Source organism: Halichoerus grypus, chromosome 12 (genome assembly GCF_964656455.1).
Source record: "Halichoerus grypus chromosome 12, mHalGry1.hap1.1, whole genome shotgun sequence".
Taxonomy (NCBI): Eukaryota; Metazoa; Chordata; class Mammalia; order Carnivora; family Phocidae; genus Halichoerus; species Halichoerus grypus.
In genome coordinates, this window is record NC_135723.1 from 31,593,502 (window position 1) to 31,620,532 (window position 27,031).

At 39.0% G+C, this 27,031-nt stretch overlaps 1 protein-coding gene and 1 pseudogene across 1 annotated transcript in view; one reads left to right on the plus strand and one right to left on the minus strand.

The window, feature by feature from the left end:
* ELAPOR2 (endosome-lysosome associated apoptosis and autophagy regulator family member 2) overlaps positions 1-27,031 on the minus strand; it is a 184,250-nt gene that overhangs the window by 134,753 nt on the left and 22,466 nt on the right. The window lies entirely within an intron of this gene.
* Positions 4,055-21,188, plus strand: LOC118529217 (elongation factor 1-alpha 1 pseudogene; annotated as a pseudogene).

Sequence of the window (27,031 nt, forward strand, 5' to 3'; positions counted from 1 at the left end):
CACCTGTATTTTAAAAGGCCAAATCTAGATTATAGTGAACAGATTCTATTCCTCCATGTGATCTCCTGTGGTTAAGAATAATTTCCTGCCCTAAAACACTCAGGATATATTCTTTGCATCTTCATAGCCAAGATCCATGCACTTGATGATTCTCACTCATATTTCATTTGTTTTTTTAGATGAGACCAATTTCAGGTGTAAAGGTCAATACCTAGTAAAGATGATGCAAGAATTAAAACAGTGCCATACGGAACTTCCTGAATTTGACTGAAAAACACATCCAGAAGAGCCAACTTCACCTCACAGAGAACACATTACTGTCCATATGCAAGGCAAACTGCTGCATGAACTCTAGAAAGCAAAATGTGACATTTGACAACCATCCCTGCAAGCCATCACAGCACTCCTTATGAAACTGTCCTGGTTAATACTCATCAACAAAGGCTGTGCTTTCTCTTTGAAACTACATGTTTAAAAAAAAAAAAAAAGGACAGGAGGGGAGACATTTGCGAAGGAAGCTGCGAGGTGAAACTGGCACATTCCTGGTAATTGCAGACTTCACAGATGGCCATTTAGGAAAAGCCCCTCCTTGCCTCCAAGGCATAGACTGAAGGGTGGTTTTCTAAACCAGAAGAGAGAAAGCTGCTGGACCCCTTTCCCAGTAAACATTAAGGTGTCTTGTAAATATAATTCATCCCAGAGATGCCTGAAGGAGAGACAAGAGCAGCCTGGATTCATTCACCCCCCCAGACTCAGCGTCTGACTCAGCCCTGCAATGTCCCTGACTTGCTGGAGGTTCTGAGCCAGCCGTTTATTTCGTGGCTGCTGGTGTCATTATTCTGCCTTTGCCCTTAACCGAAGCGAGTGCCAACCACATTCCACGGATCGTTCAGAATATACAGTAGGAAATGAACCCCACTCATTGGCTTCACATCACAAGCTTCAGCTTGGCTAATTAGAAATGTAGGAAAATCGCCATTATTTCCATGTTTTCAATCAAGGGAACAAAACATCATCCACTGACCCACATCAAGAAGCAGCTGCCCTGCTGAATTTTTGGCAAAGTCAGGGTGCTCTGCAGAGGGCTGACCTAGAACCAACTACGTGTTCTGGGGAGGAGCCTCGGGGGCAGCAGCAAGGAGTGAGGGGTTTCAATCTCGATTCCGTGTCTTCCTAGATGTGTGGCCTGGGACATTTCCTTCACTTCTCTGACCTTCCTCTACAAGACAGTCTTCATTTATACACAGAAATACTGTAGCTCAGAACACAAATGAGAGGTGTAACAGAGATAACAGTGGATTGTTTATTGCTTTCCTACATAAATTAGGCTTCCTGGAAAACATTCTGCCAAGAAATGACATAAAGGAAAACTTGGTCCAATGAGAAGAGGAGAGCCCACAGGCTCCCCAGTGACTGTGAGGAGAAAAGGAGGGTGTGCAACCAAGTGGTGGGACAGGTGTGTCTGAGGCTCACTTGTTTGAGCTGAAGTCCCAGGAGCGCTAGAGGTGTTGTTAAACAGATTGAGGAGATTCCATTAGGAAAAATGCAGCAGCTTTATTTTCTATGCACATCTGAACTTAATGGAGTAAACTGTGATCCACCAGAGCTGCAAGTCACAGTTGATCTGTTCTGTCAGATTTGGCTGAAGAGTCTCAACACCATGCCTTTTTTTTTTTTTTTCCCATTAAATGTTACCAATCGCAAAGTCAAGGGTCTCATCCAGTTGGGTAAAGGTCAAACTAACTTGCTAACTGCAGATATCTCAGTCCAATCCAATCACATTCCCAGTCACTTCTACTTTAAAAAATTAGTCCAATCCAGTTCAAAGCCAGGCTGTCCGTCCCTTCTAACACAGACTGCACCTGCTAGTTACTAGTTTGGCTGAGATGGGGAAGGAGTTTCCTGCTCGCCTTCCTCTGGGCCCCGTATACTGGCCCTATTGAGGACAGCAAGGAGAGGCCAAGGGGGTGGAGGCTGGCTGGGCAGCAGCACTCCCCATTCTGCTGGCCACTGCCACTTCTCCATCTGATGCCAGTGACAAGTCATTGTTGCCATGGGTGATCTCTTCCCCTATATGAAGGCTACATACTGAAGCTTTCTACCAACCAGGCATCCTTAGGCTAGGCAAAGCATGCCAACAGGCACTGTTCCCTCCACAAAGGCACACAAGATGCTGGGGCGGGGGGGGGGGGGGTTGTATCTCCTCTAGACCCAGCAGTGATAAGCAGAATGCTCCCTCCTCAGGTGTGTACCTAAGCAATGAAACTGGGGTACATCTCCCAGGAAGGCCCAATGATGCCTTCCACTCAATCAACTACTGTGTCCTTAACAACCGAGGTCCTTCTGAAACTAAAGACTCCCTACCCTCCAGTTCCAGAAGATGTTGCGAAGCTCCGGCATGTGGGGCTGGATGCTTCCACCCTGTTCATACCCAGCTTCCCTTCCCCCACCCCTTCACTCCGGTACACACGGGGCACTCCTGTGAGTTGCCAGCCAACACTAACTCCAGGTGAGAAGTGCACCACTTCCAAACCTCCCCTGCGACACACTGGCCCAGATGTTCTCTCTGGCTTTGGGGACTTGGTTTTGGAAAGGGAAACATGACGAATGGTCCTTCCAAGAGGAGGGAAAGTGTTAATTACCATCACAACCTTAATCCCCCCCCAGAGGCTTTCTATTGCTACATACACGAGTAAACGGGAGTCACAAAAGTTCTATAGGTCTGCCCTCTCTTGGCAGGCCCTGCCTTAGGGGACTGATAACACAGGGCATTTTTCTGATCTATAGAACGCATCTCCTTATGCTCTCAATTATGAACTGTCTCCAGAGCAAAGAACCGTGAAGGGCATCTCTCAGAGTCATTATACAACACCATGTGATACCCTTAATATCAGGAGTTAGACACTTAGGTTCTTACCTCCAGCCCTGGCATGCACCAACAGGGTGGTAATGGTGGGGAAAATCACTTAACCTCTCAGAGGTTGGGCTTATGCTCCTCAAAAGAAACTAATACCACCTGCATTTGAAATGAAGGAATTTGGAAAACTATAAAGTTGTAAAATCACATGTTAATATGCCCAGAGAAAAATACCACCTTGTTTATTTTCAAAGAAAGCTAAGGGAGAAGTGGGGCATAGGAAGGCCCCACCCTGCATTTTCACAAAGGCTAAGACAAACAAATATTGCAGAGCCCCAATGAAACTACCCTTTTCCCAAGGCTATCCATGCATGGTGCCAGCCAAGGGCTCCTCTCCTTGGGTCCTCAGTTCCTGATACTATGGTTTACCAATCTCCAGAACTTCAACATTCATTAAAGATTCTAAGCTTAGAGCTCAAAAGTGCCTGAAAGCGCATCATGGTTCAACTGTCTTGTTTTAAAACAAAGGAGCTGGAGCTCCTAGAATAAAGCATGAGATATACCATTCTCTCAGAACACGAGCTGTGCCATGCTGGAGGAAAGAGCTCGTTTTCCTCCAAAGCTGGGCAAGGTACGATACAAAGGAGCCCCGTGAAGTAGCCCAGAAGGCGGTCTCTGCCACTTTGGCAGGGTCAGCCAGGAATAAGGGTGTTGCGAAAACGCACACTTCACTCAGCTGCCGTGGGAGTAGAACGCAGCTCTCAGGAAGCGTGCACGCAGCTCCCGGGTTCATTTTGCTGTACGAGTTCTTATCTACAAAGCCATCTAAAGAACCAAGTGTGAGGCGCTGGCTTTGCCATGAGCTCACTAATTAAAACGTATTAGCAGCATTGAGTCCCATTATCCTTTCAAAAGGGAGAGAGCCAAGCCAGGCCTCCAGCGGCAGGGAAGATAATTAAGTAAAACTGTTTCTCACAGATAAATAATGGATATGACAACAGATGCCCCTCTGTCCTGGATTGGGGGGGGAGGGGCGGGGACAACAAAGGAAGAATGTGCTTATTGCCAAAACAAATGCAAAATAGCCTCTGGCTCGAGATCAGCCCCCTTTGAACACCAGAGCAGAGAACAGACCTGGCCTCTGTGTACCAGGATGAAACAAAAATCAATGTTTCTACACACGTTACTTATTTCATTATGTACTTGCACTTTGCCTTACAAAAGCAGCTAATACAAATTCAATACGTGTCCACATTTCAAACACAATGCTGCTGCCTTGTCAGCCATGTGGAGCTCCCACCACACACCCTGAGCAGCTCTGACAGGCCGCTGTACACAAGATGCTGCAGAAAGCAACTCTTCCTGGGAGCTTTGAGCCTGCCGGCCCTGTCATCTGCCATTATTCTTGCTCGGCTGCAGCAGATTCGAGATAACAAGTCACCCAACACAGTTGTTTCCAACACACGCTATCGAGGTCGCAGGCTGATGGCTTCCGGGCACATCGTCAGCTGCACACCCAATGATCGGCAGCACATTCTTACCATGAAGCCATGGGATACATTAATGGCAGAGGAAGCCCTAAAACCGCTATGTATGAAAGGTCTAAAAACAAACCAAAAAAAAAAAAGAGAGAGAGAGACAATTTTACATGTTTTCCACCAAAGGATAAATATTAGACTACATGAGAAATTGTGAAGCTAAGGAAAATGAATCCTAAGCAGTCAGCAACGAGAAAGAAAGCTATGACTCCTCTTTGCAACAGCCCTGAGCTACTAGTAATGAGATCTCCAAGGTAGTTTTCCACTTCTTCCAAGGAGTAGGGGGAACGCACATGCACATGTGTGTGCATATTTTATGAGCTCAGCACAGGTACACATTATGGCAAATTTCAGCCCTGTCTGCGCTCTAAGATGTTACCAAAGGTTTCTGAAACGTGATCACAAAAAGCCAACTGCCATTCATCCCATGGGCCCACAGTGAGGCAGCTTATAATAGAAGCTCAATACATACATGCTGAATAGATGGAGAAAAAAAAGAGAGAAAAAAAGAAAAGCATGGCAGTTGCCTTTATTTATTTATTATAAGCATCATGGCACATACGCTTTAATAAAAATGAAAGATTGACTTACTGCATTATTAAAGTCTGATTTCTTCAGTCGGGTGAGAAAAGAAACTACTCAGGAAGCTTTGTATATTGGCAAAAGGACAATGTTGAGAGAAGCTAATGGAACATGTGTGAGGCCCCACTGATAGATTTTGCCCCAGAGCAAATCACACACCAACTTATCTTGACATTTGATGAAAAAGGTGGTCAAACCACAACAAATTTTCCCCAGATAAAAGCTGAGTAAGAGTTTTTACGAATGCTGCTTAAAATATAAAGTAACAGCTCAATGAAAAACAAAGTCATGTTTGTAATTAAGATTATTCAGGGAACTCATGCTGACATGGGCAACTCATTTTCCAAAAGCGTGCCAAAGGAATTCAATGGGGGAAAAACAGTCTTTTTGATAAATGCCGCTGGAACCACAGAATATCCATATGGATAAACAAATAAACCTTAACCCCTATTGCCACAGCTGTACAAAACAATTAATTCAAGATAAATCATGGGCCTAAATTTAAATTTAAAACTATAAAACTTGTAGAAGAAAACAGGAGAATATCTTCACGACAAGGGTCAAGATTTCTTTGGGCAGGATAAGAATTCAATAATTATAAAAGAAGGAAAAGGGTAAATGAGACTTTACTGAAATTTAAAATTCCGGCTCAACAAAAGATAATATTAAGAAAAAAGACTAGGCAAGTCACAGACTGGGTAGGATACTCTGAAAACATAGTTCTGGCCAAGAGTTCACATTCAGAATATATAAAGAGCTCCTACAACTCTATAATAAAAACAACCAAATTTAAAAATCAGCACAAGACTTTAACAGAAACTTCACAAAGGTACATATACAAATGATCAATACACACATAGAAATATGCTTTCGTCACTGGCCACCAGGGAAATGCAAATTAAAATCATGGTGAGACAATACTATACCAGAATGGCTACAATTAGGTGGAGTGGAAACTCAGAATGTTGAGAAGGGTGTGAAGCAACTGGAACACTCATATCTTGCACATGGAAGTGAAGAACAGTACAACCACTTTGGAACAAGTGTTTGGCAGTTTCTAATACAGGTAAATAAATGCCTACCCTTTCCTGCCATTCCATTCCTAAGATTTTACTCCAAAATATAAAAACAAAATGTCTACACAGAAGGTCTATACAAAAATGTTGATCGCCACTTACTTTATCATAATAGATAAAAAACCAACCCGAATGCCCATCAACAGAAGAATAGATAAACAAATAGTGATACAATTACAAAAGGGAATACTGTTTAGCAATTTAAAAAAAAATGAACTGCTGATATATAAAACAATGTGGATGAATCTCAGAAACATAATGATAAATGAAAGAAGCCAGACGCGCACACCCACAAAACGTACTATATTACTCCATTTATATAAAGTTCTAGAACTGGCAAAACTAAGTAAACTATGATTCAAAGAGTCAGAAAAGTTATTGCTTCTTGGCAACAGAGTTGGAAAGAGGATTAGTAAGGAATACAAGAGAGCTTTTTGAACGACAGAAGTATCCTCTGTCTTGATAGGGATAGGTGTCACACAGATGCGTGCATGTGTCAAACTTACATTGCACACTTAGGATTGTGCACTTGATTGTGTGTATATTGTACCTCAAAAAAGTAAATAAACATTGAATTCTACATAGCAGGTTTATTTTTGGCAGGAGTATGTGCTAGTAATTCTCAAACTACTATTCTAGACTTGAGCAAATGAGTATAGTATACATTGGGTATAATTGAAACCACGTTTCTCACTGGTGAAAAGGGAATTACAAATATAGAAAGGAAAAAAACATGAGCAGACCCTGTGTTTTTAGGTTGAAACTGAAGTTACCAATATAAACCTGTAGCTTTTAATATGAAGAGATACAGAACTAAATAAAATATGCATGCATATATGTGCATGCATATATACAAACACAAGCACACATTTTCCAGCTTTGTCTACTAATGAGGTCTAGAACACATGACACCCAGTATAACAAACAGGGTTGGCTCCCAGACCTCCCTTTCTAAAGACCATCCTCAAAGGAATTAGGGCTCCTTGCAGGAAAGGCTAATTCAAGGGCTGAGCAGAAAAGTATACAATAAGCCTAGAACATTCTATGCCAGGAAGTAAGGAAATGATAAAAACTAAATGAAGCAGGTGAAAGTGACACCGCACCTAGCTTGAACGGTCTCTGATTGGCTGACTTGGGGCCAATTTGTGCATCAAAATAAATACTCAAAATTATTGGTTAAACTAGGAATCCATCAATACATATTGATATAAATAAGAAAGGAAAGGCCTTCTTCTCCATAGAAGGTCAACTAATAAGCATGGAAGGAATAATGACGTTAGAATATCATTAATGGTAGCTAAAACTAGTGGGTGAAAGTTTGGTAGGGACCAGGATATTCATAAAGCCTAAATGTAGAGTCCACAAATGACTAATTGCTTACAAAGGGAAAACAGTACTTTGATAAGTGGAAGGTCCTGGCAGACTTAACAAAATAATCAAAGTTATCATCAATACCGGGACAAGTATCTCCTGATATGATGTACTGGCAAGGACATAGTACTATGTGTTACTGGGTCAAAAACATATAATCTCAATTTAATCATGGACAATATCCTACAAATCCAATTAAAGGACATTCTACAAAATAGCAGGTCTATACTCTTCAGAAATGTGGGGAAAAAAAAAAACATAACACTGAAGAACTGTTCCACAGTGAAGAAAGCTAAAGAGACAGAACAACAAAATGTAATCTGGGATCCTAGACTGTGTACTGGACTGGGGAAAAAATAGTCATGAAAGTCATTACTGGAACTGATGAAATTTGAATATGAACTATAGATAGGAATAAAGTATCAATACAATATATCCTGATTCTGATCATGATTATGTCAAAAAATGATCTTGTTCCTTGGAAAGGAACACAGTGTCTCCAAGTTACTCTCAAATGGTTCACACACACACACACACACAGAATGAATAAAGCAATTAAGAGCAAAATGTAAACAGTGAATCTGTTTAATAGTTACATTTAAGCAGGAGTTCCTTGCACTACTCTTACAACATTTCTCTGACTGTAAAATAATAAAAAAAGTCATCAGAAAAACATGAAGAAACCACAGAAAAGCCATTTGGTAAATGGAAAACAAACAATCCACAAGTAGTAGTATGCCGAATTTAGGATACTTGGAAGAAAAGAGAACATACCTGAATTCTTTGATTCATTAATCAAAAAATATTTACATCTCCCATTTCTGCTAAACACTGTTGATAAAAAAGGAGACCTATAAGACATGAGTATGTATCTTCATCATACGATAGGTAAGACATCAAATCAACTAGTCAGCATGTGAGATGAACTGGGATCATTACAACAGTGAAGGTATAACTTGAATGAGTAAGCAGAGAGAACACTGACCGCTGCCCAGGAGATCCCAGGGTAGCTTCACAGAGGAAAGAGAGATTGAATCTATGAGTAGCACTTCAACAGACAGACTCGAAGTAGGGAACAGAGCAGAAAGGTGTCCCGCACAGAAGGGAACAGGATGGAGAAATGCACTGAGGAGCAAACTGTAGTACTTATTGCAAGAAATGTGAGGAGACGGTATATAGCTTGGGAGTGGAGTATGAAAGGGAGCAGTTAAAAAAAAAAAGAAAGAAAAGACTAGAAAAATAGTTTGAGGACAGAGCACACAGGAGCTTTTACTGTCAGAGGTGTAGGAGTTTAATTTTAGTCAGTGGAGTGGTTTGGGAGAACGAAGAATGGGGAAGAAATGGCTATTTCACACGTGAAGTCAGGCCAGAGGCTAATCCAACAGTCCAGGAAAGCAGGTATGCACTCAGAGGAGGCAGAAACAGACCAGTGTTCCTAAAACTTGTCTCTGGTCTTCTCACCCTCAGCCCTAAGAAGGCTCAAGATAACCACCGGTTATCAAGCTAGCTAATAGGCATGAAGTGTACTTCTAGTTCAAGTATACTCTCTGCACTAGAATGAAGGTATTTGTGCAGATTTATGAGCTCTTATGTTTTCCTCCAATAAACCTAGGAAAGCTTTGAAGAACACCCTTTAAAACCTCAGTGTATAAAACTGTTTCTATAAATACTACCTTTGAAGGGTCTAAGTAAATTCATTTAAAAAGAAAGGCCCCAAATTCAGGGGCACCTGGGTGGCTCAGTCGTTGAGCGGCTGCCTTTGGCTCAGGTCATGATCCCAGGGTCCTGGGATCGAGCCCCGCATCGGGCTCCTTGCTTAGCGGGAAGCCTGCTTCTCCCTCTCCCACTCCCCCTGCTTGTGTTCCCTCACTCGCTGTGTCTTTCTCTGTCAAATAAATAAATAAAATCTTTAAAAAAAAGGGGGGGGCCCAAATTCAAAGCACCTCATTTCTCCAAAAGTTTTTTTTTTCCAGATTCAGAAACAAATCTGTGCCTGCAGCCGTTGTCAAACTTCGTAGTGGAATTTGCATTTAATATTTCCTACATATCATCATTCTACAGCTACAGATGGTCCCCACCTTAGGATGGTTTGACTTAGGATTCTTCAACTTTACAATGGCACAAAAGCCATACGCATTCAGTAGAAACCATCTTCCAGAGACAGACAGCAGAATGCTCTTATGACGCCGGCCAGCCGGCCAGCCGCTGTGAGCCCCAGCTCCCCGTCAGCCTCGGGATCACAAGAGTAAACAACGGATACACCTATTGCCATTCTGTCTCTCATTTTCAGTACAGTATTCAATAAACTACATGAGATACTCAACACTTTATTATAAAATAGGCATTGTGCTGGATGATCTCGCCCAGCTACAGGCTTGCGTAAGTGTTCAGAGCACGTTTAACGTCGGCTAGGCTAAGCTATAATGTTCAGTAGGTTAGGTGTATTAACGGCATTTGTGACTTACAATATTTTCAGTTTGTGATGAGTTTATCAGGATGTAACATCGCCTTATGTTGAGGAAGATCGGTAGTTTTAATTCTTATAAGCAAATACACTGGAGGGGGGAAGGGGCAGGAGAGACTAAAAACAAGATTCTTGATACTTCCCACCCCTGCCAAGAGTGGTGTCAGCTCTGCAGCTGGAACTCCTTGAAACTGGGATTCAAGTAAGGCTAAGCTGATTTCACAGATAGGAATGAAGCAAAATAAAGCTCCAGTGTAGGAGGTAGAAACAAACTACCAGAAGCACCATCTACTACTTTCATCTGTGTTCATTTAACACAGAACTAAAGTGATAGGATGTATGGGGCAGGCTAGGCACACTCTCACTTTTGTCTGGGAAAAGCTAAACAACATATTATGACACATTTCTGTTACATTTCTATTGAAGGCTACCATGAACTTTTAAAATGTGAATTCACTAAGAATTTCTGTTTTTAGGAGATGACAGGAGAGATGAACCTCAGAGCAGCAGAGAGAAGAGGCTCATTCTGCTACTGTCTTTACTATTTCTCTAGGGATGGTATTATCTACACCACTCACAGACGGGCACTATTACAGTTTATAAATATAAAGCCAGTGGAAATTCTACATAAGCTACTATGTAAAACATCTTTAAAGTTGTCAAACTCAAGAAAGCATGAAGACTCATACAGATTCTCATCAATCTTATTACATTCCATATTTTGGTACCCAACATCATCCAACCTTGCTTATGACTTCTCTATCTTCTCTTAACTTCTGGCCATAAAACTAGTACTGAAATCAGGTGTTAGAAGAGCACAGACTTTGAGCAATACCAATCTAGGAGTCACCCCCCCACACACTCTTCCATAAGCCAGCCCTGCATCATTGTGCAAGTTACTTGCCTTGTAGGAATTTCAATGTCCTCATTTGTGGAAATTAAAATTCTAAATGGTCATAAAAATAAATGTTTCCAGTAAAATAAGTAATAGCAGTTGGACTTAATGCTGGGGTGGCTACGAAATGTCTTTTAGATTAAATTAGATGATGTATGTAAGCTATTCCTTAGGGAATCCTTACATGGCTGTGCAGTTGAGTACTATAAATATATCCTCCTGTGTGTGGGGGGGAGGTAGATGGGGTCTTTTTTTTTTTTTTTTTAAAGAAATCTGGAAAGGATTTTTTTTTTTTTAAAGATTTTTTTTTATTTATCTATTTGACAGAGAGATAACACAAGTAGGTAGAGTGGCAGGCAGAGGGAGAGGGAGAAGCAGGCTCTCCGCCGAGCAGGGAGCCTGATGCGGGGCTCGATCCCAGGACCCCGGGATCATGACCTGAGCTGAAGGCAGCTGCTTAACCAACTGAGCCACCCAGGTGCCCCTAGATGGGGTCTTAAAATCCAGCCTTCCCTGCACTGAGGACGCGCACCCGGTGAAAGCTGTGCCCACCCAGAAGGCACCTCCTCCTCTTTTTAAATTCACACACAGGCACAGTAGAGGTTAGCAGTGGTCCCAAATATGCATCCAAGAGTAGCTATTACTCTCAAACATCATAAAGCAATGAGTAGGGCCGAAAGAACTCAGAAACCATTTATCTTCAAGACTATCTTCTCGTCTAGAACTATAATATTTTATTAATAGAAAGAACAAACCTAAACTTTCTAATTTAACAGATGCAGTTACTCAGGCCTCCTTAAAAAAATGAGAGAATAAATATTCCTGGTTGAGGCTTAATGGGCAGTTAATGGTGGAGAGGGAACACTAATAAAATCAAGTTATTAAAGAAAGAAAACTGGAAAAACAGAGCTTTGAAGTTCTTCCTCCTTTTGCCAGAAAAAAAAAAAAAAAGCCAGTAAAAGACCACATCAGTTAAATAAGGACTAACCTCTAACTTGGTAACTATTCTAACTTGGTGACATTTCAAAGAGCACTGACCCAACATAGACAAAACCAGCTCAAATAAACACTTGAGCTGATCCATTGTGATGGACAAGAAATAAAATGATCAATTATTTTGTGCCACATCACTTTTTTGCCTAATATAACTAACCAAATCTAAAACCAACCCCATGGAACAGAGAAATCCAAAAAGGATACCCTAACAAAATGTTCAGAAGAAAAGAATGCTCTCATTACCACTATATCAACATTATTTCTGAGCCAGAATATACTGCTTCCCTCTATACTCAGAAAGTGGATGAGCCTTTTTTTAATTACTTTTTTTACCCATCACATGATATCAAACATTAAATTCACCAACAAATATTAGAGATTGATCTCCATTGTTGCCTAAAGATACTCAATTGTGATAAGCATATTAAAATTAGTATAAATATATATAAATATATATATTTGCATTGTCTAAATTCACGAGTACAATGTTGCTTTTATAATAAAGGCTTAAGAAATTCAAAAATACTGCTACAAAGCAAGTTTGCAAATAAAAATTGTCCTTGAGGCTATACTAAGCAGAATAATAAAGAGCAGAACATATCCTGGAGTGAATCCACCTCAAAAACTGGAAAATAGCATCCAGCTTTTTAAAATTCATACTACTCAACACCCTGGTAATATTCAGCTCTTATTGCCTGACAGTAAGAAATTTCAAAAGAACTCACTCGTGAGCAAGGATTGCTGATATTCATTCCAAATCTCCTTTTAGCAAATTTTCAATACATTTTTTCAGTTTTGGTGAGTTCTCTAAATTGCCAATTGGCTTAACTTCATCATGTAAAAAAAGAAAAATTACTAATTTGGTACCATGGGAACTTTTACAGAGTGCATAACTATCTATAATGAGAAATGATGTCAGTGAGTCCCTAGGGAGTTGATCAGTGAACAAGCGTATTATATTTCTTACCTTCTACCCAAAAGGACAACATAACAGGTGTACTCAAAAGAGGGAAGAAAAAAGATCCGAGAAGGAAATAAGAGACAGGGTCTGCACATTTTAAACATCCAGCATAACATTGATACCAGCTGTAGAGTATCCCAAAAGAAACAGAATATAAACTACAAATGTGACTGACATATGTAATTTTAAGTTTTCTAGTAGCCACATTAAAAAGCGAAAAGAAAGAGGCAAAATTAATTATAATAATATACCTTGAACTAGTATTATCATTTAAATATTTAAGAATATAAAATATTAATGAAAAACTACATGCTTTTATTTGTACTGAATTGTGTAAATCCAGTGTGAGTTCTGCATTTACAACACATCTCAGTTTGGACTAGCCACATTTCAAGTGGCCAATAGTCACATGCGACTAGTGGCTATATTATTAAACAGTATAGATCTATACACGATCATCAGGTTTTATTTGATTACATCCTGTCTCTCTGTCCTGAGTAACTGTTTTTGCATTAACAATGTATAACACTCTCACAGATACTGCACTGCAATGAAAATATCACGGAACCTAAATCTTAAATGAGCAGGGATTAAAAGAACATTCCATTCGGCATAAGCAAAGTATAACAAAAATCACATCTGAAATGGGTCCTTTGGTGGAAGGTAGCTCTAAATCTGCAACTGTTCATAGAAGGGAATAAGTTTCACACAGCCTGCCTTTGCTGACTAGACCGGGGAGTAAGTCACTAGACTAAAACCCAAGAAATTTAATGATTAAGAAACCTCTAGAAAATTGACCGTGAGAAAATTTAAAGCTGGCCTGAAAAAGACGTAAAACACAAAATTCTGTAAATGTGGTAACAACGTGGTCGAACATAGGACAAAGAAGTATTTGGCAGACCTCCTCATCAGTTCTGCTATTACTCTAAGATATTTAGCTTGTTTCCAGACATCAGCATCCAATCTTATAAAATGAAAATAAGGTACCTATATACAGGAATGTATGCAAAAATGACCAACAGAAGTCTGCTTTCTATCACAGTTTATATATAATCTCAAAAGAAAATAAAGCTCAAGATGTTAAAATTAACCCAAGCTTGAGTGTTGGCCCACACTGACCTAATGGCAGAAACTCTGCCATTCTGAATTACCTTGTACATCGTAGAAAACAAAATGTTAACAAAACAGGAGCCTCTGAGTCAGCAGGGAAATCACAAATGCACTATAGTTCTTCTCTAATCTCATTCTAAAGTTAATGGAGTTTAACTCACATCTAAAAACTATTCTTAATCATTCAGTAAGTGTGGTTTTCTGCTTTCTCCTAAAATCTCCAGGTTTCTCCCAGATTATAGGAGACAGCACATTAGGAGCAGCAAGAAAGGGAAGGAAGGAGTTAGGTACTTAACACTCCCACAGTGAGAAGTACCAGCTGGGTTGGAGTGACGGAGGGGCAGCGGGTAAAGAAGACAATGGTGAACCACTGGGGACACTGGTGTGGAGTCAGACACACTGGGAGCAGCGAAGACAGACCCTCAATTCATGTTGGGTTATCTTCATAAGCATCTTCATAATGATGAGCCTACAGCATCAAGATGTTTAAATTATGTTCAATTCTATTTCATTTTAGAAATATTTCAAAGTATTTCCAAAAACAGCCCACAGTTGAGTCTCATTTTTTGCAGAGGCTGCATTTGCAAATTCTTCTACTTGCTAAAATTTATTTGTAACCCCAAGGTCAATACTTGGGGTGCTCTCACCATCATTCACAGGCATGCCCAGAGTGGCAAAAAAATTTGAGTCATCCAACATGTGTGTTCCCAGCTGAAGTCAAACAAGACGATGCTCTGCCTTCCTGTTTCAGCTCTCGTGCCCTAAACAAGTGTCCTTTGGGCAGCATATTGTGTGCCAAGTTTTTTGCATTTTTTTGCAATATATGGGTCACTTCACCTTTTAAAATAGCCCCAAGCAGGGGCGCCTGGGTGGCTCAGTCGTTAAGCGTCTGCCTTCAGCTCAGGTCATGATCCCAGCACCCTGGGATCAAGCCCCACATCGGGCTCCCTGCTCAGCGGGAAGCCTGCTTTTCCTTCTCCCACCCCCCCTGCTTGTGTTCCCTCTCTCGCTGTGTCTCTGTCAAATAAATAAATAAATAAAATCTTAAAAAAAATAAAATAAAATAAAATAGCCCTAAGCATAGGGCTGAAGGTTGTGATGTACCTTATGGAGAAAACACATGTATTAGGTAAGCTTCCTTCAAATGTGAGTTATAGTGTCCTTGGTCATGACTTTGATGTTAATGAGTTAACAATGTATATTAAACAAGATGGCTTTAAATGGAAACATACACAACACAAGGTTATGTTTTGATCGGCTGATGAAAATGTTGTAACCAGAGTCTCTTATATTTCCACTGGGAGCAAAGGTTCAGTACTTGTTAATTCAGTCTTTGTGGCAACTTTACAGACCAAAATTATCACCAAAAACAAGAATTAAATGTAGACAGTAAAAGGGTCAATGCTCAAATAAATGACATTTCCAGATAATTATCTGGTAATACTGGATTTGGTTATAATGTAGCTGCAAGAAGAAGCTAAAAGTAACAGCTGAACACAGCTTTATTTCCAAAATTTCAAGCACTCCAATGTCACACATTATCTACTCTATTCAAAAATATAGTCACAATAATGTGATTCGTAAGTAATATGAAGGTAAAAGAAATAACCAAAAAAAATTTGCTGAAGTGAAGCAAACATGGTATAGATTTTAAAATTCAAATACTGATTTATACAAAGCACCCATTCAATATAAGAAATTACCAACTCTCACCCAATGTTATTAGACAGCTATTGGTTCCTATAATACAGAATTATATTTACATGAGAAAACAGTAAAGCCAAACTGTATATAAACTGAACACTCTTTGATTCACTTCAGAACTTCTATGCAAGGAAACTTTTGCAGATGATGGATATGTTCATTACCTTGATTATGGTGGTGATTCAACAAACATATGCATATGTCCAAACTCATCAAATTGTCTACATTAACAGTATGTATAGCTTTTTGTATATAAAGCATATTTTAATAAAGCTGTTAAAAAAAAAGAAGTGGTTCATTGCAGGAAAAAAAGTAACTGCTACGACTATAAATCAACACCATACAAATAAGAGTATTCATGCATGTTATAGAATGACAGATTTCTGTTTCCAGGAAATAATCATGTAGTATATTACAGTCTGTCTTCATATTTTTGTAAATATTTTTGCAATATATGCAAAAAATACCTTTTGGGCTTTAATCTCTTATCAAAACAATCTTTATCCACATTCTCTATCAAAATCTAGGGCCACACATAAAACTGAAAAATTGGTTGTGAGCTGCAATACTCTATCTATATATATCCTATTTGTGTCAATGGATACAAATTATCTGCCTAGAAGTTTCCTGACACCAATTTTAGGCCCAGGTCTTTGCTACTCTCTGCCTGCAGTTTTTTCAACAGTTTAATCCCTCACTAACAAAAACTATCAAAGCTATTTTGAAAGGCCTATTTCAAATCCTTCAAAAATGAAAAATCTTTTTCTACTGATAATATCCCTACATTTCAGATTTCAGCTTGAACTCTTTACACAACAGGTTTTCTTCAAATGAGTTATTTGTCAGTCAACAGGTCTACATTGGCCACTCTATTAATTATAGCAGTGAAAATAACAGCACCATTTCTTCTCCAGGCAACAAATCTCTCTCTGAAGGTGTGATTACCTCCACACACTCAGGTCCTTCCTAAATTAGCGGTGTGCCCTTTTCTGCGCTCAGTGATTCACAGTGGAAACTGAAACCTGAGACAAACAAATCTAAACACATGAAAGCAAACAAGTAGACAATTCTTTCTTAAGCTTCACGAAGTAGAGAGATAGTCGCCATTTCTCAAAGACTTTGTTGACAATGAAACTGTTCTGCATTTTGGTATTTATGTGTCCTGGAATATTTTAGCCCCAATCTGTATCTTTGTTTTCAGAATCAGATCACTCATCATCGATAAAATTATGAAGTTATGGGTTGCAAAGTTTTAAGATTTGCAAGGAAGAGAGCCCAAAATAGAAAACAGAGCACTGCCCAAATAACTTACAGTTAATGTTCCAATTGCTTTACTCGATTATATAAGTGGCCCTATTACAGTATTTGCCACACCAAATTGCATGACTATCCTGAGATACTGGACCTATCTTCTCTCCATCTCTGTCATCTTGCTCAGCAACTACACAAGGTGGGCTCTTGAGGTCCATGGAGAAGGAGAAGGTAGAAGTTGAAAACAAGGTGAGTAATCATCAGCAAACAGTAATGCCAACTGTAAGAACTTTTCCAAATGTCAAAACAGATAGAACAGGCATGGTCAGAATAGACACCTCCCTTCTAAAAATCTGCCCTCAAAAAGTAACCCCCGCTCCCTCCACCACACACACACAACTAATGTTTCAAAAAGAATAAAGATAGGAAGCAAATCTTCTAGAATTCCTATCACACTGACCCTTTCACATTTGTTTTCTACAATCAGGAAAATAAATTAGAGGGGAAGATGAATTGCCACAGAGAGAGAAATAGAAAGATAAACAATGCCTTTACACTTAGAGGAATTTTGATTTCATGTAATAACTTTGAAAAGGTACCCAAGCTATATTTTTCACATTCCTGACAATTTCAATTCCAAAAAAAAAAAAAAAAAGAACTTATAAGATTCAGAAATTAGGAAATTAGAGACATTCCATTTTGAGGAATTTGTCCTAAGGAAATAGGAAAAGGTAAATATCTAGATATAGCAAGATATAGCTACAATGTTTATTACATACCTGTAATAGCAAGAAGTAGAAAACATTCTAAATGATAGACAATGGGGAACTGCCACATTATATTCTGATACACCCACACTGCAGCATCCGGTGCATTTATTTCAAATTGTATACATCTACTCCTGACATGGCAATATGTTCATGATATGAGTATAACATGACTGCATTCTTATAAAATGCGTGAATGACTATATATATCGTGAAAGGGATCTGAATGGATCTGTACAAAGGCACCAAAAGTAATCATCTTGGCATGTTTGGCTTGCTTATATTTCCTGATTCCCATCATAATAAACATGTTTCTTTTTGTACAAACAAACAAAAAAAACCCAGATCATTTAGACATAAAATACAAAAACAAGTAAAGACTAAATGACTTGTCATTAACATCCTCAGCCTAAAGTAAACAGATGTTCAATTTTATACCAGCAGAAAAGATTTTTAATGCAAGAAAAAATGCTAGCTTCTTACCTAGGTTAGCACTGATTCATATGTTTCCCTAAGATGTAAAAAGACAAATGAATTGGAATGCCTAAGAAATGCAGTATTTCAGTGAAATGATTTTCAAAGTGTAAACACAATTTCCACCCAAAAAGAACCAGTCCAATTTCCTGTACACGTAAATTTGGCATGGCGAACAAAATTCAATCTTTCTTTGATGAATGAGGATCTCACTGCCTCAAGAGTCAATGCAAGTTATAAGACTGGACACGGAGAAAATACGGAGAGAAGATAAAGTGAATGTGTTCTGACTCAAGCACATGCCATGGAAATGGGTTCCCTGAAAAAATTCCCAAAGTGCCCTTGTTTTCTATGATCTGTGTCTGGGGGCGCCTGGGTGGCTCAGTCGTTAAGCGCCTGCCTTCGGCTCAGGTCACGATCCCAGGGTCATGGGATCTAGCCCCACGTCGGGCTCCCTGCTCAGCAGGAAGCCTGCTTCTCCCTCTCCCACTCCTCCTGCTTGTGTTCCCTCTCGCTGACTCTCTATCTGTCAGATAAATAAATAAAATCTTTAAAAAAAAAAAAAAACTTCTATTATCTGTGTCTGTCTCTAAAGTTTAACACAAAAGATCCTAGGCTGATGGTTCAAGAAGTTCTCAGTTAACTGCAATTTTGTCTAAGTCACCAGAGAAAATTCTTATATATCAAATAAATACTGAGCAGCATTTGTGAACAATATGGAAGTTTTATACCACATTCACACAGGACAATATAAACTTTTTGCTCATTACCAAGCACAAATACCAATCACCTAAGGAAACCTTAGAAAAACATATGCGCAAAGGCAGAAACCAAAAAGAGCAAAAAATGATAGATTTCACTATATAAAATTTTTAAGTCCCCTGTGACCAAATACCATAAGCAAAATGAGAACACAAATAACTAGGAAACATAATTGTAACAGATTGCCAAGATTTACATCTTCATTATATATTTTTTTAAATTCTAGTTACTAAGAAAAAGACAAAATTCACTAGGGTCACGAAGTACACATTCACAAAAGGAAAACAACAAACATATGGTGAAACATTTTATATGAATAGAAATAAAAGTACAATATAAATAGATACAGTTTTTGTTAAAAGACAATGACTGTGAATAAAAGAATATGAGCAAATAAAAGAGGAAACAGACACTCAAATACTGCTGAGAGGAATGTAAATCAGCACAACATTTCTGGAGGGAAATTTGGCCGTGTGTATCAAAAGCCTTAAAAGCATATGCTATTTGAGGGGCGCCTGGGTGGCTCAGTCGTTAAGCGTCTGCCTTCAGCTCAGGTCATGATCCCGGAGTCCTGGGATCGAGCCCCGCATCGGGCTCCCTGCTCAGCGGGAAGCCTGCTTCTCCCTCACCCTCTCCCACTCCCCCTGCTTGTGTTCCCTCTCTTGCTGTGTCTCTATCAAATAAAAAAAAAAAAAAAAGCATATGCTATTTGATAAAACACTTCTATTCCTAAGACTTTATCCTTAGACAATAATTAAGCAATATTTTATCTAAAAAGTTATTCATCGTAGCTTTAAATAGAAGCCAAAAGCTAAATTTTTATCAAGAGATTGGTAAAATAAATACTGTTTATTGAAAATCATGATGAGCCAGAACACTTATAGACATCAGAAAATATTAAAAAATGTTAGATGGTAAGTACTGACATGAAACAATGTGCATTGTTCACAGCAGGTTTGCCGCCCCAACACAGGTGTCATGAAAACCATCACTAAATCTAAGCCAGGTGGGAAAGGAAAAGACTCAGATCAATATTGTCCTCAGTGGACATGTAGACTCAGGAAGTCTACCACTACAGGCCGTCTGATAGACAAATGTGGTGGGAAGAAGAGAACTATGGAAAAATTTGAGGAGGCAGCTGTTGAGGTGGGAAAGGGCTCCCTCAAGTATGCCTGGGTCTTGGATAAACTGAGAACTGAATGTGAGCTTATTACCACCACTGATATCACCCTGTGGAAACTCAAGACCAGCAAGTATGATGTGACCACCACCGATACCAGAGGACACAGACACTTTATCAAAAACAGGATTACAGACACAGCTCAGACTGACTGTGCTGTCCTGATTGTTGCTGCTGGTGTTAATGAATTTGAAGCAGGTATCTCCAAGAATGGGCACACCCGTGAGCATGTCCTTCTAATTTAACACTGGGTGTGAAAGAACTAACTGTTGGTATTAACAAAATGGATTCCACTGAGCCACCCTAGAGCCAGAAGAGACGCAAAAAAATCATTAAGGAGCTCTGCACCTACATAAGAAAATTGGCTACAACTGCATCACAGTAGCATTCGTGCCAATTTCTGGGTGGAATGGTGACAGCATGCTGGAGCCAAGTGCTAACATGCCTTGGTTCAAGGAATGAAAAGTCACCTGTAAAGATGGCAATGCCAGTGGAACCATGCTGCTGGAAGCTCTGGCTTGCATCCTACCAACACCTCATCCAACTGACAAGCTCTTAGGTCTGTCTCTCCAAGACATGTACAAAATTGGTGGTATTGGCACAAGGGCCATGTGAAGAGTGGGGTTTTCAAACCCAGCAGGATGGGCACCTCTTCTCCAGTCAACGTTACAACTGAAGTAAACTCCAGTGAAATGCACCATGAAGCTTTGAGTGAAGCTCTTCCTGGGAACAAAGTGCGCTTCAGTGTCAAGAATGTATCTGTCAAATATGTTTGTTGTGGTGATGTGGCTAGTGACAGCAAAAATGACCCAACAATGGAAACAGGGGGCTTCGTGGCTCAGGTAAGTATCCTGAATGATCCAGGCCAAATCAATGCTGGATATGCACCTGTGCTGGATTGTCACACAGCTCACACTGCTTCCAAGTTTGCTGAAGACTGATCATCACGCTGCAGGGAAAGCTGGAAGATGGCCCCAAATCCTTGAAATCTGGTGATGCTCCATTGTTGATAGGGTTCCTGACAAGCTCATGTGTGTTGAGAGCTTCTGACTACCCTCCTCTGGGTCTTTTTGCTGTTTATGACATGTGACAGGGAGTTGCTGTGGGTGTCCTCAAGGCAGTGGACAATCAGGCAGCGGAGATGCCAAGGTCATCAAGTCGGCCCAGAAGCTCAGAAGGCTAAATGAACATTACGCCTAATAGCTGCCACCCCACTCTTAATCCATGGTGGAAGAATGGTCTCAGAACTTCTTATCTCAATTGGCCATTCAAGTTTAATAGTAAAAGACTGGTTGATTTTAACAATGCATCATAAAACCTTCAGCAGAAAAGGAGAACGTTTTGTGGACCATTTGTTTCGTGTGTGGGTGACAGTTTTAAGTTACTAGCTTTTAAAAAAGAGTACTTTCTAATGCAAACAACTTGACCAAAAATCTATCACAGAATTTAAGACCCATTGGGGCGCCTGGGTGGCTCAGTTGGTTAAGCAACTGCCTTCGGCTCAGGTCATGATCCTGGAGTCCCGGGATTGAGTCCCGCATCGGACTCCCTGCTCAGCGGGGAGTCTGCTTCTCCCTCTGATCCTCCCCCTCTCATGCTCTCTGTCTCCCATTCTCTCTCTCAGATAAATAAATAAAAAAAAATCTTTAAAAAAAAAAAAAGAATTTAAGACCCATTAAAACAAAGTTTAATGAGGAAAAACCCAGACTGTATAATATGATCTTCAATTTTCTTTTAAAAAGGTTTATTTTTGAACACAGCTGTGTTAAAAATACTGAAAGGACCTATACCAAAATGTAAATTGGGATTATTTGCATTTTGCAGTTCTTAATTTTTTACATTTTTTTCATCCTGTTAAGTGTACTCTTTAATCCCAATTCCTATTTCCCTCCACCCATCTCCCCTCTGGAAACCATCAATTTGTTCTCTATAGTTAAGAGTCCATTTCTTGGTTTGGCTTTCTTTTTCCCCTTTGCTCATCTGCTTTGTTTCTTAAATTCCACATATGAGTAAAATCATATGGTATTTGTCTTTCAATGACTAACTGACTTGGCTTAGCATTATACTCTCTAGCTCTATTCATGTTGTTGCAAATGGCAAGATTTCATTTTTTGTTTGTGGCTCAGTAATATTCCCATATATATATATATATATATGATCCTGGAGTCCCGGGATCGAGTCCCGCATCGGACTCCCTGCTCAGCGGGGAGTCTGCTTCTCCCTCTGATCCTCCCCCTCTCATGCTCTCTGTCTCCCATTCTCTCTCTCAGATAAATAAATAAAAAAAAATCTTTAAAAAAAAAAAACATATATATATATATTTACACATACACACTACATATATATATACACATACCACTTCTTTATCCATTCGTCTATCAATGGACACTTGAGCTGCTTCATTGTTTGGCTATTGTAAATAATGTTGTAATAAACATAGGAATGCATGTATCCCTTTGAATTAGTGTTTTTATATTTCAGGGTAAATACCCAGTATTGGGATTCCTAGATTGTAGGGTGGTTCTATTTTTAATTTTTTCTGCATTTCTTACATTTTTTATAATAAATATATCACCACTACCACCAAAAGAAACTATTATTTAATAAAATTTAATAAAAGTAAACATCTATTCATAGCACAACTACTCACAAGAGCAAAAATGAAGAAATAACCCTAGTGTCCATCAGTGGGTAAGCAAATCATAATACACACACACACACACACTTGAATATTAATCAGCCATAAAAAGGAATGAACTACTGTTACATGCTATGTTGTGGAAAAACCTCCAAAACATTACGCTGAGTCATAGAAGGCTGACACAAAAAAATCACATATTATATGATTCCATCTATATGAAATAATCCAGAATAAGTAAGTGCATAGACACAGAATGCAGCCTGGTGGTTGCCAGGCACAGCAGGGAGTGGGGAATGGACAGAAATTACCTAATGGGCACACAGTTTTATTATGAAATGACAGAAAATGTCTGAGAACAAGACAAAGATGGTGGTTGCACAATATTGTGAATAGGCTAATTGCCACTGAACTCTTCACTTTAAAATGGTCAATTTAAAATAAAACAGTTAATTTTATGTTATGTGAATTACACTCTAATTATTTTTAAAAGCTAAAAAATAAGGGGGAAAGGTGAACATCTAATCATCACATTCCTCTTTAAAGTTTACCAAATTGTTTCAATTCGATATGCTTGATATCGTAAGAGACCATTATCTCTATCAGTGAGTTCTAGGTATGCTAGTGTGTCTGTCTGTCCATCTGTCTCTCATTCACTTGCTCACTATTCTTATTAACAAATAATAATGGGTAACATTAATATGGTACTTACTATAAAATTATTCTCAAAGTTCACATACATTAAGTATATTGAATCCTTACAACACATCTATGAGGTAGGTATTATTATTGTTATTTATTATCATCATCTCTGATTTACAGAAGAGAAAGAGAGACACAAAGAGATAAAGTGACTTGCTCAAGACTACACAGCCAGAAAGTGACAGCATTGGGATTTAAACCCAGCCAGGCTGGCTTTGGAGTCTTAAGCTCTCAAGCACTTCACTTGTTATATTCTACTTCCTTTTAAAGAATGCATGGTCTTGGTAGAAAATTAGAAATAGAGGTTAGGCATATGAAGTAGGAGGGAGACCATCCATAATCTTGCCACCCAGGTATAACCACTGTTAATTTTTCCAAATAAATACACACATCTATATACCTGTACCAAAGGTTTTATAACATACTGTATTATCTGTTTAACACATTATAAACCTCTTCCGTGTAAATAAATACAATGCCATGTCATCACATTAAATGGTGCTATGGTATTCGATTTAACAAAGGAAATAATTTAACCAGTCACCTATTAAAATTTGGGGTTGTGGGGCACCTGGGTGTCTCAGTCAGTTGAGCCTCCGACTCTTGATTTCAGCTCAGGCCATGATCTCAGGGTCATGAGATTGAGCCCTGTGTTGGGCTCTGCACTGGGTATGGAGCCTGCTTAAGATTCTCTCTCTCCCCCTCCCCCTTTCTCTCTAATAAGAGAAATAAAAATAAAATTTGGGGTTGTTTATGAATAACACTGAGATGAATCACCTTATAAGTACATCACTGTTAACCAATTTACTTAAGATGTAAAATACTCGGTGAGAATATGCTTCAAAGCTCTTGACAAATGTTACCCAACTATTCCTACAAAGTCTTTAACACTTGATACTCCCATTTACAGATTATGAGAATACCTCCTCTTATCACACTCACTTTTCAGAATTTTCCCAGCCTGTCTCAGAACACAGTCTAATAAACCCAAGGATCATTTTATTCCCTACTCCACCCCTCCAACAGATACATAGTCCCAAAGAAGAAAAACTTTATTTCTATTTTGGGAGATGCTTTTAAACGCATAGATTTGTGGAACACAGATATCTGTACAATGTTGAGCCTTTCTGTCTAAGAATGTATCTCTGTTCAGGAATAACTCTTCTTATAAACATCCCTGTGGGACATGATCATTTTCAAGTGAGAAAACAAGGTCTCAGAAGTTAAAATAAGGCCAGTGGCTAAGGAGGATTCAAAAGAAAAGCAAATTTCACCCATGCCTGCTTCATGTCAGTAACCTGTGAATCTTTTCCTATAGGAAAAAATCCTAGGCTGTCGCAGATATAAATTATTACTAAGATTGAGTCCTCTCTGTGCCAAATCATCCCATAACCCAAGGCAGAATTACAGAAGGCTAAGACTTCCTAACCCCCCAAAATCTTGTGTTGAGAAATGTTAAGTATCTCAAGCTAAATGTCTAACCTCAATTGACTTGGATAGATGACATTATAGAACTCATCATCAGCTGGTAAAAAATGCAAATTTTCATCCATGTCACACAGAAGTAGCATGGGCCAGATTCACCAAACCTTCTTGTTGACTATTTGTAGACAATGCTTAGTTTCTAGAAACTATCAAGCTATATCACTCTGCCAAGTATGACCATACCGAACACAAAAAATTCCACGCTCAGTCAAAAGTACCCAATAAGAGGCAAAGACATAACCCCTGTTTCTCTAAAAATATAAAACTAGAAGAAATAAAGATAAGCCTTTATAGATTATCTAAACCAATCTTTTTCTCTTCCAAATGAGAAGATCAAGCCCAAGAGAAAGCAAGTTCCCCAAGGTCGCAATAGCCAACTACCAGTAAGAAAAATCCCATACCTGGGTCCCTGACTCCCTGGTCAATGCCCATGCCACCCTAGCCTGGTACGTACACAACCAGGTGAACATTACCTCTGTAGCAATTCAGTTCCCCGCCCCCAAAAAAAATGCAATAAAAATAAAACTTTTCTTCTGAATAATTAAACTAGACTGTATGTTTTTTAAGTTGTTGTAAGTTAAGGCCGATTCTGTTAACAATATTTAAGAAACAGTAAGCCTCGATCATTAAAAACTTTTAATAATTAATAACATTCCATTTCAACAAAATCAAATTTGAGCACAATTCTTCAAAAATCCTCAACATTCTTAAAATACACACGTTAAACATATATTGCGTTTCTCAAGGAGCTAATTTAACCCATTGAAAAATTGTCAATTGGCAACTTTTGTCAAACGGTGTAGGAATAAAGGTGTGCATTTCTGGCAGGCCAGCCTAGGGAAGAGGAGAAAGCAGCAGCTGGTACAAAGGCAAATCTTCAACAAACATATTCGCCTGTTGTATCTGCTTATATAAACCAGTCTACCAAAACATAAAATCAAGACCTACGCATGTATCTGCTTCCATATGCTCTTTGTATTCCTTCAGTACAGTCACTGAGAAAACACTAAGAAAAAGATGCCTTTCCAGAGTCACTGAACATGAGAAAGTAAGGGAGGAAGCTGGAAGAAGGGCTGTGATTTCCCGAACGCACAAGAATATTGAATCAGATCGCACTGAGCCATGGTCATCAATTAGGTAGACTGTTGACCCAGAACAAGAATCCATCATAACAAATTGTCGGCTTCAATATAGTTAGTATCTGAACTACTGCCAGGCTTAACCTGTGGAGACCCCACTGAGGATACGGTTACTGCTATTTTACACTAGAGAAGAATTCACTTTCTTATTCAGAGGGGTTTTTTTTTTTTTTTTTTCAAGTTTAAACAATATGAAAAGATTATTTCATTATTTACCAAGAATACAAAGTCAAAAAAAATCAAGGCTGTCTCCAAGAGATTCATTCAGGAGTTATTTCAGGGCACTGACAAATGATAGGTTTCTAAACCAAAAAGTGATTCAAAAAATATCCAAATAAGTATTCTATTTAGCACTAATTTTCACCACGGATGTTTTCTTCATTTTAAAGCACTGTATTCTGCCTTATTCCATAAGGGAGTAATAAACCCACAAAAAATATCTGCTATTCCACAATTAAACTTACATTTCTTCCTTGTTGCACTAATGAAGAAATGAGAGTTATCAAGCCCATGTGCTGACAACTACAACTGTTAGTTGCATTCTGTAGTTCAACGGTTTCCAAGTAAAATCCATTACCGCCACAAACTGTTTTATGAGGATACACCTTAATGACCTATATTCCAACCAAAACCTGATGCTGGAAAAGCAACTCTTTAGAGAGAACAAGACAGGCAAAAATTTGCTGGAAACATTTCCTGGGATCATGCACCCAGCTAAGCAAATATGAGCCAATTTCTATAATGCAACAACAACCAAACTTCTTATAATAACTTAATTTCTGTCTACAACAAGGGTGACATATTATAGGGTCACACGTTGGCCTTTATTTAGAACTAGGCTATGTTTTCATCTCTGTAATACCAGGGAGGTGATACACATATTTAATGTAAACATTTTCGTAGAGAAGGCTCTCTGATTTACCTCTTCTCCCTGCCAAGGTAGAGAGAGTGTGTATCTACTAGCTTACTTGTTCTACTATTTTAAACATGAAAGTGACTGAGAAGTCGAAGAAAAGTCTAACCTCCTGTTCATAGGAAGTGTTAAGAAATCACCTAACTCATTTGATAATTCTTTTCAA